The sequence below is a fragment of the Halyomorpha halys genome, unplaced genomic scaffold, assembly GCF_000696795.3.
Source record: "Halyomorpha halys isolate HHAL.00 unplaced genomic scaffold, Hhal_1.1 Scaffold51.1, whole genome shotgun sequence".
NCBI lineage: Eukaryota > Metazoa > Arthropoda > Insecta > Hemiptera > Pentatomidae > Halyomorpha > Halyomorpha halys.
The window spans coordinates 462745-477167 of record NW_027108122.1 but is presented as its reverse complement, the minus strand read 5'-3'; the positions used below and the strand labels follow the sequence as shown (position 1 = coordinate 477167).

Here is a 14423-nt window from a genome sequence, read left to right as displayed (position 1 = left end):
TATATATATTTTTTTTTGTTTTTTTATTACCCCCTTCCAGGTCATTTCTAACATACGGGGAATCAGAGAGGGGGTCTACAGTGTACCACCATAGGGTTAGAATAGTCTAACTATGGCATAGGGTCAAGTTTTCATTTCGGGGGACCGCCACAGAAATAAAAGTCAACACTCCCGGCCGAATTCGAATAGGCGCCGCTGTAGTTCGCAGGTTAGAATGACCTTTGTCTCAATTGGGTCAGCTGCAGACGACCTTGTATTAGTGATCACAATCTAATACTCCCAAATAAGAAAACAGTATTTTTTTTTTTTACATGATAACATCTAGGTTGTAAATCTACCAGTATTTTTGCTATCCGAAACATTACGAAACTTGGATAATAAAAACACTCACATGTATGTAATGCATTTAGGTGGTAGAACTCATACACAAATTATTCGAAAATCTGATTTATAGAAGTTGAGGCTTCTAGTAATTTAATTTCGAGTGACCTTTTATTGATGTTTGACACACAAGGGATCAATAATATTACTACTAGATTGCAGTCAATGTGGGTGCATTAGGATGTAATATGGATGGAAATCTGATTATTTAGAAACCTTGTATTAATTAACAACATTATTGGTTCTGTGTGGGATACTAAACCTATTGGTTGATTATATTACAGCTTCTAGAAACACGGATCAATGGCGTAATAACATTAATTCCTGTTTTGTAGGCCTTATCAATGTTTTTTCCAAAACTTAGAAACTTTCCAGTACTTGGGTAATTTTATTTTTTTAAATAATGTTAATTAGGTTAGATTAAAAATAAAAGGAATGTGTAGAAAAATTGTACACTTTTTTCCTTATTAAATTTTAAAACACGAGATAAGTTTCTATCTTTTTCTAAAGATCACTTTAAATGGTGTGTTTTGCATGAAAACATAAATACTAAATCTTGATTTCTTTTAAAAATAAAATAAATGTGGATTTACCCTTGAGTATAGCTAACAATTCTTCTCTCTGTGCGGAAACCAGGGCAACAACTGCAGCGAAGAACATTACGATTGCAAGGAATTTCATCTTGATTTCCTGCCTGGACTGTTTGCTATTTTCAAGACCATTTTATATGCAATCAAGTCGGTATTCGTGAACAACTGAACAAACATATTACATAAATATTTTCGGATTGAAAGACTAAAATAGTCCAGTTATCATTAGAGATGTTGCCAAACAATGATTTTGTGCTTGTATAATTCAATTGGTAAAACCGCATACTTTCCTTAAACGCATCTCGATTTCGACGCATCATCCCACAACGCCATTAATCTACTAGAGAATTTGTAATTCTAGGGTTTGGGAGAACGACTTTTATTTGTAACTGATTTAGCCCGAACCAGAGATCAATCCTTCCATTACAAACTCCCTAACCACTCAGACCCATTAGTTTCTAATCTTGCTTCCTCTTTTATTCTGGACAATCTTCCGAGGCGTTTGAAAGGAAGATGGCCTCCAGAGCTTATATTCTAACATTTTTTTAGAGTGCTACCAATGGGTAGTTTCTCTACATGCTTGTACCATACCATTAAGATTTCCTCAAATTTATTTGATGTGTTTATGTACAGTAAATATCAATAAATAAATTTTATAAAAAAAAATTTTGTGCCGGTTTCACGAAACGAAAACTTGACACCTTACCATTGTTAGAATAGGGTAGTGTCCTGAAGATAACCTTCCCTCGTATGTAAGAAATGACCAGGAAGGGTTTTTAAAAAAAAAAAATATGTACTGTCAATCAGCTTGTGGTAAATATATTAAAATAAGGACGAATATACAACAAGTGAATTTTTTTAATGTATTAATGTTTTTTTTAGAATAATTTTTGATACTTCCAAAAAAATTAATAAAATTAAAAATTGTATAAAGCACAGGAAGGATATATGTGTGTAAGTATAAAACTATATAAAAAAACTTTAGTTAAAACATAGAATAAACAGATAATCTTGTTTAATTACAAAAGAAAAATAAGCATAAACTTAAAGTTGTTAAATATATATTAAATCTAAATTACAATGTTTAGTATTATATATAGAAAAGAAAGTATTTAATTTACTTAAATATTTTAACATGGTATTACTCATAAAAAAATAGAAGAATGTTTCATATAAATGAGCTCGTAATAATTACACAGAATTAAATAACTTGAGCAAATCAGTTAAGGCTTGCTTTAAAAATAACGGGTTATTATTGAAGTACCTTTAGTCAGACAGCTGCGTAAGTGCGTAGATGTTTAAAGCGAAAAACTACTAGGAAATGATTGTAGTGTAGGGTACTGAGCATCCTTATTGGACCACAGTAACAGGCTATGTATTACCTTATGCTAAACAAATAACAATAAACAACAAAACGACATAAGGGTTTTACGTCGATATTAACCAAGCCAACCAACCAACAAATGTCCTTATACAGCCACGAAATCTACACATTATAGGTTTTGGTTTTGAAGAGCATTCAATTCAGCTTTCTATCGTTTGCGTTTGAAGTGTTGAATTTCAATAAATGATAGTGTTATGAATGTGTTATTGGACTCATGGATTGAATTTAAAGGATTATAATTAATAAGAATAATAATAAAATTCAAAATTTAATGTTTTTTCTTAGTAGAAGTTCGTTTTCAGAAGTTTTAAAGGATAACGAATCTGGTTTGTTTTTCCAGAAAAAAATTCTTGAACTGTTTTACTGTAAGCGAGTATTACTTTATTGTTATATGATTGTTAAGGTCACTTTTGATTTCTACTTGAATCTGTTCAATTTATATTAACTTTTTTATTTATTGATAAATATTACAATCTGTCACAACGTTGTTGGGGAATAGGTAATAGTGATAAGTGATCACATTCATACTAAAATAAGAAAATAAAAAAAGTACATAAAAATAAACAAAATCTCTCTCTAAATATATACAAACAGAAGGGTAAATAAAATAAACATAATCAACCTATGTACATAAAAAAATAAAATAATCATAAGTCGCATTTACACACTTATTTACAATATTTATGCTATCGACCTGAGGATCCCTGAGCCCACTCTATTCCTCACGTATGAGACATAGAGCAGATCTCTTTGAGATCCCAGCGCATCCCTCTCTCCCGTTACTCGGAATGAACCAGTGGAGGCTAAGAAAGTGCGCTAAAGCTGCAAGCACTCAACATTTATATTAATTAAATTCCTAACTTTCCATATCTTTTCTTGTATTTTATTGTACCATTTATTACTACCTTTAAATCATGGATCATTGTATTTCTTATTAATATAATGTAACATCTGCATTAGTGTTAAACTTAAAACAAGTTATAAGTAGAGGTGATTGATACCTATTGTACTTAAAAAAATTTCCTATAAAAAGATACCTACCTTAAAATCTATTTGAATAGTTGACAGAGAAGATATAGTCTATTAACGTTAGCTACTACCTGTGCACAGTGCATAATGTTACTTTGTCATCTACCCACAGTTTATCTACTATTGAATATCATATGTATTCTATATTTATCAAGATCTTCATTAAGTCCTCCCACCCACTAATTTATCTGCTTATTAATCTATCGTCACCTCTACACTTCATGTTTTTCACCTCTGGTACAAATTATTCCTTTAGCTCCATAGTTGTAATAATGGAAATTAAATTAAAGTAATTAATTTAACCATATACACCAAATAACTGTAATTCATCTTGATTCACCATTGTATTTTTATTTATTAACGTTTCTAGATCTTTTTCTAGAGTTCTTCAGGTTAGTTTTTTTTATTTTGTCGATTTTTATATCCAATTTACTTCTCATAATTTAAATTAATCTTCTAAAGAAATATGTCATATTTTTTTTCCTACTTAAGATTTTATCAATTTCATCGTATATTTACTATGGTTACTTTTCTTTTATTAAATATTGTTTTGTTTGCCTTAGAACTTCTTTTGTTTTTTATCCAATTCATTTATTTTATATTTATATAAAATATATTTTAATTTCCTATTTCATTCCTCATTAATCTAACTACCTACACAGTGTTCCACTCCCAAAACATACATCCGTTAAATACCGCATAAAGTCCACCGCATCCGTAAAATACAAGGTGATTACTAAAAACGATTTTGTTTAATAGAGATTATTTTTTTTTAAATTTTAGATGATAAACAAATCGATTGGTAAATCGATAATACTACGTACTTGACTTTCTTTGTCACTAAGGTAAGGAATACTTTGTGTGCAATAGCTGCTACTCGAAGTAGCAATAGTCGAAAAACGTAATTTTCCCCACAAAGTAGCGCTGAAACGGCGTTTTACTTTCTGTACATGAAATTTGTACTTTTTATTTTTTACCGTTATACCTAATATACTTTTATATTCATTTGAATACTAATTAAATTCTCCAAAAACTAAAATTTAAAAAATGAAATAAATAATAATAATAATAATAAATACGATGAAATAATTAAGTATGAACTAAAATGGCTCAAAATAAGTTAAATAATTGAAAATAAGAAAAGAACTGAGGTAAATTATTAAAATTAAGTAAATAAAATCTTAAACACAACCATAATTTAAATTTAAATGCTTCGTTTAAGTTTCACTAATCCCTATCAAATATCATTGAATCTACGACTAAAGAGTTTTCTACCAAAAGTTAACATGTGCAACTCCAAAATGTTTAGAACAACTAAAATACTACAGCCAATACTTATTTAATTTGTTTCAAAAAATTAATTTTCCACTGTCAAACAGCCGTTATTTATCAACATTTTAAATTATCTAAGACAGATCCTTACATCACAATTTTTAAATAATTATCTTTCAACCTGGCTAGATTGACTTTTGATAGCAAAGTCTTCAGCTCTGGTTCGAAATTTTGAAAAATATTAATAAACAAAGAAAATTCAGAACGGAGCACATCTACTTCTAAACATGACACTTCTTAGTTATTTATGTCCATGGCACTGGTTTTCTAAAGGATATATAATTATTAAAATATCATTTATAGGATTTAAAAAATATTTTTATTGAACAAATTTAATGTTATATTATATATTAATATAATTATAATTAATATTCCCAATGTCTATAGCAGCTGTAGCCTGTAGAGGGTGTGGTCTAGGTTGACTAAAGTGTTGATGAGTCCCCTGATGGTCCAGTTGGCGAGCTGTCCAAGTGTCACTGTGCGGTAACTGGTGTAAGCTACAGGAACCAAATTGTTATTAATTATTGAATTAATTTTGGTTAGTTAACATGTTTTATTAATTTTTATATAAGATAATTAAATATTTATACCACTAAAGAAATGAAATAGTTATACTTTTTCTTCCGAGTTTATCAAAATTTGAATCGATTATTTTTCTGTTTACGTCTTAACTCCTTTATTACCGATTTATTTGTTATGTGTTTATATACAGAATGTCCTTAGTGTACATGCATGTTCTCTCCACTTAACGTAACAATCACAATTGGTTATTCTTTAGAGATTGTTGTTAATATTTTAAGCTTTTCCAATAAAAATAACTCTATGATTTACAATAAAATGGCTTACTTTTTCCTTTTCTTTTTTTTTACGGATTCTTTTAGCAAATATGGTTTTAAGAAGAAATAATCCTACAGCTTTTCGATCTCGTCCTGAGGAAGTAAAACCCAAAACTTTTGTTTAGAATTTGTGACAATTTAACGCAAGGAAAACTGTTTTAGAATCCTATTTCTTTCAAGAATTCTTCATCATAATTTATATTTCCCAGACCAACCTGGGAGACTGAAATAGCTATTGTGTCACGAAACGTCAATTGAAAAACGCCTCAATTGTGATGATGGATTCTTGCAGAAAATTGAATTTTGAAACGATTTTGTAGTGTCCCATTACATTGAAACTTCAAGCGTGCGCTGGAGAAGAACTGGACAATGTTAGAAAATCAACGATATTCCCAAAAGATAGACTTTATCAAATGTTAAAAAAAATAAAGAAAGAAAAGAAAAAAAAGGTTACTACAGCAACAGAAAATATCTGATAGAAGAGAATAATAATGGTAATTTTTTTTATAGTCATTAATCCGTAACTGATTCATCTTTGAAGGATAGCCGAATCAAAACCTTCCTTGTGTTTATTGTATTTTCTATATAATTAAAGTGGTCTTAGAATTTGATAGAGTATTATATTTTAATGTAATAATTAGTTATAGTGGATCTTACTGTTAACGAAGCAGTTATAGGCCACGGTCATCAGGGACTGCTGCGCCGAAGCGACTGCCACCAAAGCTACGAAGAAGATAACCAGAGCTGCGAATTTCATGTTGCCTGTTGGTGGTAACTGTAGCGACCTACCGGAGGGTATGATCTTTTATACAAGACCCAACACCTGATCAAATATGATGGTCCTTCCGTAAATCAGGTCAGGCCCTACGGTTCTACATTATCCAGCTAAGACAACACAGGGCTCGATGTCGTAACCCTGGATCATTCCATGCGGGAGCTCGTTGAGATAAGGAAATGGTAGTAGCGCGGTTCTATGTTCTAGCAGTTATCATAAACCTGGCTATCTTAGCCTACAGGCGCTGTTTGTCTCTTGTTTCACTGCTATAGCAGAAGAAAAATAGATCATCACCAGTAAGAGTAAGAGGGTAGGAGGGTATTTTAAATATTATTAAATTAAATATATATGTAGTAAATGTGATTAATAATGCAATGGCATGATACGGTTTTATAGAGAATCTACCCATTGGTAGTATTACAAAAATAATTGTAGAATAGAAGGTTTCGAGTCAATATTATTTTCAAAGACCTGAGAGAATTTTATGAATTTGAAAGGTAGCTTTTAAACAAGAGGGTTTGGGTAATTATGAAGTTGTATTGATGATAATAAACAGTATTGATATCTGGTTCTGACCAAATCGGTATCATATGGAATATTAGAATCATTATGGATTATATTATTAGTGATAAAGTAGTTTATGAAGCTTTAAGTATTTTATGAAGTATTTCTAAGGGTTTAAAAGGAATTCGATGTGTTTAATGGAGCCCCATAGCTCAATTCCATAAGTATAAGTAGGAATGGTTATAGTCATTTTAAGTTTCTCGCATTTTCAGTCTTGTATAAGAATTCCAAGTTAGTCATTTTTCCAGATGTAGTCCTTCCTATAGCGGATCTGTCGGACAGGGATAAGTATAGGATTTAAGGATTTTGTAGGACAGGAAGTGTTTGAATTAAAAAAATTATTTTACTTCTTTACTAACTCCTTTTAACTAATGAAACAGAGCTCTGCTGTAGCAAACGCATTTTGTCTTGAATTTAACTAATTGATTCTTATTATCTAATAATTGCTTAATATTACCACTAGTCAACTTGAGAAATATCTGTTTTAATCTGGAAATTCCCCTTTTCTGTCTAGTTCGGATTATTTAGCGCACTTACTCAGCCTCCACTGGTTTATTACCGGTGACGCGGTAAGAGGGATGCGCTGATATTTCGAATAGCTCCGCTCTACTTCTCGTGCTTGGGGATAGAGTGGGATATAGGTTCATTAGGTCGTAAATGAAAATATAAACGTGATTAATGCTTTTGTTTTATTAGTTATAAATTCTACTTATTTTATTTTATCCTTATTTCTTCATGAGTTTAGTTTGATTACGTTCATTTTATTTATATTTACGTTTATGTACATACAGATATTTTATTTACTTATACATAATTTGTTCAGTATTTTCAGAAGAAATTAGAACGATATTTTAAATTTAAAGCAAAATTAGTGAATATTTCTCAATCGTTTTGTAAATAAGTTAATGCCAGTAAACCATTATTGTTAAATTTTAAACGAAACAAGCTTTGTACAACCACCATTTTCCAAGATAATGCACTTCAAATATAAATAATTTCTTCTAAAAAGCATTTCACGATTGTCTCTTGTTATATGAAATGCTGTCAAAAATAATTAATTAAAAGAATTAACTTTGGCAGTTCAAGGCCAGTACACCTTTTATTAACCGAACGTAAGGGCAGCTTCTTGGAACCGGTCAGTGTGAGTTGACTCCAGTAGCCTGAATTACTTCACATATCCGTCGAGAAACAGTTTTGCTTCCCGTTACTTTTTTTTTTTTTGTTTTCTGCCTTTTTGGCCCTTACTAACATATTATCCTATAAGTTACTAACCTATTCTAACCAGAGTAGGTGGGTCACGAAATAAAAGATTATCACTCTTAACGATGACTAACTTTTAATGCTTATTGCTCTAGCCTAATAATAAAAATGTGCTAAGGCCCTTTGGTGATCCCAGTTCCCTTTATTTATTCACCCTTTTATATACATATAAAATAGATAAATTAATACATAGATAGCTAGATATTATTATTCTCAAAGGATAAATAATATTTATTGAAAAATAAAAATTATAAATTTTTTATTAATATTATACAATTCTTCCCCAATCACCACATTGAGAAACTACAAGCGAAAATAAGCAAGAAGACAATGAAGGACGCGGCAACAACGTTGATCTCAATGATAATGCATAGAATCATTGTATCAGTGTCTAATAGTTCGCGATATATAACACTGCAGGACAACGAATTCCCTGACACAGCTATACACTAAATCATTCCTGCAGTACTAGGGTTCGAGTCGGTGAAGTTGTATCCGTAGAATCCCCTTTCATTTGTGAAGTACCCCAGATGTCTGTGCTATCTCCAATATTTTTTCATTATACACAGGTAAATCTGTTGGAGCCAAATATGACTGGGCTACTGTAGTGGCTTATGCTGACGATATTGAACGAACAGTTCACTGAGTGCAGAGACAGCTCTGCGCTGAACGGAGAATGGTTGAAGAGGAATCACAAAGAAACTTGAAGGGCTGTATATTGCAGTTAATCCCAAGAAATCCGACTGTATTATCTTCTCCTCTGAGCAGAACGAACAAAGTCTATAAGGCAGCAGAGTTCGAGCTGGCCTACAGTCAGCATAATATATCTAGGTGTCACCTTTGATAGGCACCTGATGACCTCTCCCACAGCAATAAGTTTAAGCTAATTAGGACTAAGGCTTACAGGCTTAATCACCTGCTAACTTCTGCTTATATTTTTCTCTGCCTCCAATTAGATTTACACTGATATGAATGCTGTCAAAGGTGGCAGACACACATTAGCAGTGTCATACTCGACTGATGGCTACTAACTTACTGACTACAGACATCACGAAATCTTGTGAGCCTCGTCATCAGACAGCAGACTCAATCCACTTTTTAAATTTGCAGTCATATCTCTTTCCTCATTCCCTTCTCAAAATGTATTTAAAATGCAGTAAAAGAGATTCCATCCATTATTTTTAGATATCCTCCATGTATCAAACCCTCTACACCCATGGAGCTTAGAAAAAAAAGAGTTATAAAATTTATTATTAAACCTTACAATAAAAGTTACACACCTACATATCAGTCCAGTGTTCCATTGAAGAAGCCTATGCACTAGGAAGACTTTTTTTATTACAATCATACTATATCAATATTTTCTACCTTGAAATTTTATTTTAGGTAGGACATGATATAAATTAGACAAATGTTGGTGGTCTGTTGAGTATTTGTCAAAGCTTCAATCGGATGGAAGTTGTTTTCAAGTAAAAGGGCCTTAGTAAGGTAAGGGTCCTAGGGCAATATCCTGCCTCATCGGTCCTTGTTTTAATTCCTTCGGCTCTCTCATAATTTTCTCATCGAATGGCGAGACTTCTGTTTCGGGAAAACTATAGTAGCCATAGCCAAATGGATCTTTTCAAATTCGTAATTTATTGTGGTCAATGCTTATAAATTTACCAAGGATAATGGAACAACAAAATGATTGGAAGAAACTAAAGGGTAGAATAGGCCCAGGTAAATAAGTGTACCAAATCCGTTGATCAAACTACATAAAAACATACCGTTAAAAGAATCAAAAGAGTAAAAAAAATATTTTACTGTGGAAAGATGTTTTTTAGAGGAAAAGAAACATGACAGATTGTTTTAAAGAAATATTAGTTCTAATACAAGTGACGCATGGTTCTAGATTATTTTTTTCACGTTAAATCTAATGGGAATAAATTCTTGACGAAATAACAACCGCAAAAAAAGTTACTTCATTATGATCGAAAATATAGTATTGTATTTTAAAAAGGTGTACCGATTTGTTTGCTTCTTTTTTCTCTCTCATTACAGTAGATATTAACAAATAAATTCCCTCTCCATTTTGACGAAGCTTCCTTGATCAACGGTGGGCTATCTCCTGGTCTAGAGTTGAGACTGAAAAGACTGAGAAGACCAAAGATAATCGAAGAATTATCATTGGTTTTCTCAGGCTCTCTCATGTCTCCCGTTTTTGTTGTTGAGTTGCTGTGACTCTATCCAACTTCCCGAAGGTAATACCTCCTTGTTCCTATTCCAAGTCTTTAAAATAAAAAAAAAAACCTACCTATATCATTCATCTCCTCACTCTACGTTCATCCATCCATTCACTAAACACAGATCCCAACCGACTTATTTACATATGCACTTTCATAGAATAATACCTCCTTCAGTAAATCCTTTGTCATACGTGCAACCTCCTTCTGGAATCTTCTTCCCATCTCAATTCGCTAATCATCATCCATTCTCTTCTTTACACACCTATTCCTTCACTTACTATATAACCAAACCTCCACATAATTGTAACCAATATAAATGGGTATATGTTGACTACCATTACATGTAGTAATTAAACTAAGATATTGATGTAATTTCATTTTGCTTACTGAAAACGTTTAAAGGTTTGACAGACAAATAATCATATTGTGAGAACCATGTATTTATTCTAAGGGGACATAAGGCCCAGGATAAAATTATTTTTTTCATTTCATTTCATAAAGCTTAAATGCATATTATATAAGAAAATATTTCTGATTCATGCTTTATTTTAAACTTATAAAATATATTGCCTTACTTAAATATATTCTGCATATATTGATCAGGGTTGGCAGTGAATTCGGTCTAAGGGCTTATACACGTTATAAGTTCCAAATGTAGAACAAAAGCAGAAGCCTCTTCTAACGTGCTAGTTCCATATTTAATCGGATTAAATTTTCTCACTTTGGCGGACGTATTCACTGGCATGAGTTTCACTATCGTTCTTAGCAGGATATAACTAGATTTAGGTTGGCATTTTATTGTTAACAAATCTAAAATACTAACTGAATTTATTTATAACAGGTATCTATAAATAAATTATGAAAGCTGGTTTATTTTAAGAATGAGGAAATTTGTGGAGGAAAAGTTTTATAAATGCGCTTTTATTTATTACATTTTTATGTGAAATTCGATATGAATTAATTTATTCTTCAGTTAATCTAAAGTTATTGATGTTTATGATATTCATCTGGTTTATTTTTATTCATAATCATAAAAAATTCTTAAGTGTGCATACAAAAGCAATGATTATGATCTTTTCAAACTTTACAACATTACGCAATGTACAGGACCCATTATAGGGAAAAGCTTTCAGTTTTGCCGATTTTTTTCTAAATTCATATACCATCCAACAGATGCACTTTGAATGTACTAATAAAGATGTATTTTATACTCAATAAAAAAAATTATATTTTTATACTAAAAACATATCTCAAAAATGTTTTTGCTTCATGTTAAACAATCATTGTTGGTGGCTTGTTTAGCTTAAACGCTGCTTTACAGATACCGACGAACGCTCAGAACGTCCAGATGAGATGACTATACCAAAAGTAAATGTTAGATAGCCATAAAGTGAAATTTGAAGAGATATCTTGACGCCCTCGAGATATTAAAGAGTTAGTTTATACAATATTTTGCGCTATTTGAGCATGAGAAAACTCAAAGTTGAAACTTATGTATTCAATAGAATTCCTTATGCTCTATGACTTATTAGAGGATTTATTTTCTGTTATTTATTTTTTTACTTGTTACGTTTCTAATTTTTATTATATTTTTATTTATAATATTTATTAAAGAGAATACAATTTGCCACAAATTAAGGGAAATAAGTATTAGTGTCAAATATTGATTTATACAAAATATTCAGAAATTGAAGAACAAAAGAAAAAAAAATGAAGACAAAAAAAAAAAGAAAAATGTAAATAATGACAATAATACACACTGAAAGATAAGGAAAAAATGAAATTTGAATTATTAATAGTAAAGAAATATATAAATAAACGACTATTCTATCATAATTTGTATAAAAATATGAATCTATATTAAAAATGTAATAAAATAATACTGATCACATAATAAAATATAAAATGTATGTACAAGGTAAATAAAATAAAATTAGAGTGACTATAAAATTTATATACATTCACACCTATATACAATATTTATATTCTGCCTGTGGAACTCCAAACCAAGCCTCGCCAATCCCGTGTGGAAGGGAAGGGTGGGCTCCATGAGATCTCAGTGCTTCTCTACCAGCCACTTTACTGGTATTTAGAATATTTATTTATTAACTACAATAATTAAACTTTCCTATTTATTATCTTTATGCCATTTAAAAAAAAAAAAATACTATTGGTTAGGTATGGCTTTATTTTGTATGTATCATTTTTACTATTATTATTTTTTTATATTATACATTCAAACGTTATTTTCTATTGAAAACATTATTTCCTTTTTAATGTTTGTTAATTATTATTGCTTCATTTTTTATGTCCAATTTGTTATTTTTATAAATATATTTTATGATGTTTTAAATAGTTTTTGTATTTTACCCTGAAGCTCTAAAGCCCATTTACAATGCTTTTTGTATTATTCTAAAGGGACTAATTCCAGAATAAATAAAGAATATTATTATTTTATTATCAATTTACAAAATTTTGATCCTTTTTACTCTCAACCTTTATTCTTTAATAATTCTCCAACGTTTCGGTCCTTAAATCAACATGTTGTTCAAAATAAACATTACTTAGATTTTAAAAATGTCAAGGTCGTTCATAAAGAAAATAATACTTTTTTGAAGAAAAATATTAGAATCGATTTACATCTCAAATTAATCAGATTTTTGAAAAAATAAAATAGAGAGGGGGCATATGTATGTTTAAAAATACACATATAATAAGAATATATTAATTATAGATTTTTAAAAAATGTTAAGTTATAAGCGAAATAATTAAAAATAAATGTTAATTAAATTATATTAAAAGTGTAAATTAATGATAAAAAAATTATTGTTATATGATAAGGTGATAAAAGAGTCCTACCCTGTTGAAGATAGGTTCTGGTTTTAAAGTGAAAGAAGAGAAGTTGTTAGTAATAAAAGGATTTTTAAATTTAGGATATAAAAAAAAAAGTTATGTTTGTAAGAAATCTATTTAAATACAAAAAATTTATGAAGTTGTTATGATATTATTTTAATGATTAATTTATTTTAAAGATGTAACAAGGGCAATTAGGCTGCAAATTAAGATTTGAAAAAACAATGACATTAATATTGAAGCTATGACCAAAGAAATCAGTGTGTAGTTTAAGGAAATAATGTAATTGTTATAAAAACAAAAAAACTTGTTATAGGTTGTATCCTTGAGAATGGCCTGTGGGACGAAACGTTGGAGAAGTTTTAAAGAATAAAGGTTGAGAGTAAAAAAGAATCAAAATTGGTAATAAAATAGACCACTCTCAAACAATCATATAAAAAATAATTAATCTAATATTATTATTATTTTTAGAAAAAAAGAACGTTGATTGCTCAGAGTACTCACATTATGATTTTTTGTTATCTCTTTAGGTTACATTCACAGTTTTTCTGCGTTAGTATGTTAATTAGATCAAGTGTAATAGATCCACCATTAAACTCCAAAATCAAATCGCGAGGCATCCAGGTCTAAAGCAGTTTGTAAAAGCGGTCCAGAATGGTCAAAGATATAATCGTCGGGCGATTAGTAAGTAGGAAATAATGTACAGCGTTATCGGAACAACTGAATGATCTCATCAAGAAGACACGGTGGCATAAGCTGAAGAAATAAATGTTTGTTTATAAAGACAATTAGTCGTGAAACAAGTCGATAGTTATGATGCTTACCCAAACTGTACGAAATGATTTTCCCCATCAAATATGTTGTGCAGTTTTGATCCACAAAGACTATTAATTGTTTGTGAGTATCAGAATACTCCAGGAAAAGATATTTGGCACAAAAGTTGTCAAATCGCAAACTAGAGCTTTTTTTTTGAGGTCTCAACTCAAAATTAAAGCGATTGAAATATTAAAGAAGCGTTAAGATGGATGTATAAAATATGTATAAAGCAAGAGATAAATAAATAATTTTTTTAGTAGTTCATCTTGCGACTTTTATAGCAGATAACTGATAACCACCCCTAAGAATCAGTTTATAGCTTTAAATAGCAACATTGAAAAGTTTGATTTAAATCTTTTCAGTAGTTTGTTTTAACGG

The 14423-nt window shown here is 30.2% G+C and overlaps 1 protein-coding gene and 1 long non-coding RNA gene across 5 annotated transcripts in view; one reads left to right on the top strand and one right to left on the bottom strand.

Annotated features, from left to right (window-relative positions):
- LOC106691110 (uncharacterized) overlaps positions 1-1025 on the bottom strand; it is a 7362-nt gene extending 6337 nt beyond the window's left edge. The window contains exon 1 of one of the 2 annotated variants that reach the window (XR_001344722.2): positions 975-1025. This is a non-coding gene — a long non-coding RNA (uncharacterized lncRNA). The remainder of the gene's footprint in view (positions 1-974) is intronic. The other variant, XR_001344723.1, reaches the window with a different exon arrangement.
- The window catches only part of LOC106691081 (uncharacterized), a 597463-nt gene that overhangs the window by 263357 nt on the left and 319683 nt on the right, over positions 1-14423 (top strand). The gene's annotated exons all lie outside the window — the stretch shown is intronic.